We start from the raw sequence: 1,142 nt of genomic DNA, 5'->3' as shown, positions 1-1,142 counted from the left end.
AACATATATACACACACACATATACATATATAGTGGTGTTTCATTTTAATCACAGATGTTAGGGTTTTTATCAGAGAATTTGCAATTTTTATCAGAGAAAACCAGGTTCCCTGCTTATAACTGAGCACCTTATGCAAAGTGATGTAGACAAGGTACCATCAGTTCTTAGACTTCAAGTGCTGAAGTCCCTCAGGAATTCACATTGTCTGGCTCCATCTAAGCTTGAGCCACAATAATTATGTTTAATACAAATGAAAATTGAAAACGCTGAAGTTTTACAGCCCAAGTCAAGTATCTCAGCTGACTTCTCCTCAAACTTACTGAAAACTCTTCCTGCAAGCATAAGCTAAATAAAAAAAAAAAACCTATAAAAAATGCAAGGCTTTTCTTTCTGGGCTCAATAAAAGTGATTTTAAATTAAAATTCCATAATTAATTTTTTATTTGACTTTGACTCCACAGCACCTGCATCATTCTTTGTAAATATACCTTTTAGAAAGGAAATTATTGTAAGATAATGATTTAGGGTAAAAATTCACTACAAGTTATCTAGAACGGGGTAGAATAATCTCCCCTAGCTCGCCATCAAGGTTCACATATTTGCTTGCAGTTATTTCACTGACCAAGTCATATATAATCTTTTAAATATTTGACCCTTTACAACCCAGGGGTAGGGGTTAAACATAGAGAGGTGGGACCACCCCAAGCCTAGGATAACCAGACTTAGGGAACTGGGTTGAACTACTGCCCCAAGGCTGCTCTGATGGCTAGCAGGAGGTGAAGTGGGAAAGAAGAGCTGTAATATGTGGGCCATTTTGCTTGGAGCCAGAGTGGTTGGAGCAGGAGAAGGCCTTGCTTCCTGATATGCTTCAAGCACCATTGAAAAAGTTGAAAGATGTCCTACCGAAAGAGATTGTGGAGGGGCCCAGTCTGAGTGCAGCTGGGAGAAGGATAGACTTACACCCCAACAGCAAGAGGGTGCACTGAAGTGGTGAATGTTTTTGTACCACCTGGAACAGCTTGGGCTGTGCACAAGGTGAAGACTCTCACCCCAAAGGATCCTTGTGAGACTGTTTAGAATTGGGGCTTTATGTTGCATTGTTGAAAAGGGGTCATTTGATCAGGTTTCCATGCAGGGTTTCC

General features: G+C 40.2%; 1 protein-coding gene across 4 annotated transcripts in view; it reads right to left on the bottom strand.

Moving 5' to 3' along the window:
- Positions 1 to 1,142, bottom strand: part of KIAA1468 (KIAA1468 ortholog) — a 168,138-nt gene that overhangs the window by 41,925 nt on the left and 125,071 nt on the right. The gene's annotated exons all lie outside the window — the stretch shown is intronic.

Source organism: Gavialis gangeticus, unplaced genomic scaffold (assembly GCF_001723915.1).
Source record: "Gavialis gangeticus isolate Ggan-Ray unplaced genomic scaffold, GavGan_comp1, whole genome shotgun sequence".
NCBI lineage: Eukaryota > Metazoa > Chordata > Crocodylia > Gavialidae > Gavialis > Gavialis gangeticus.
Note: the sequence above shows the minus strand (reverse complement) of the source record. Positions and strands in the feature narration are given on the sequence as shown.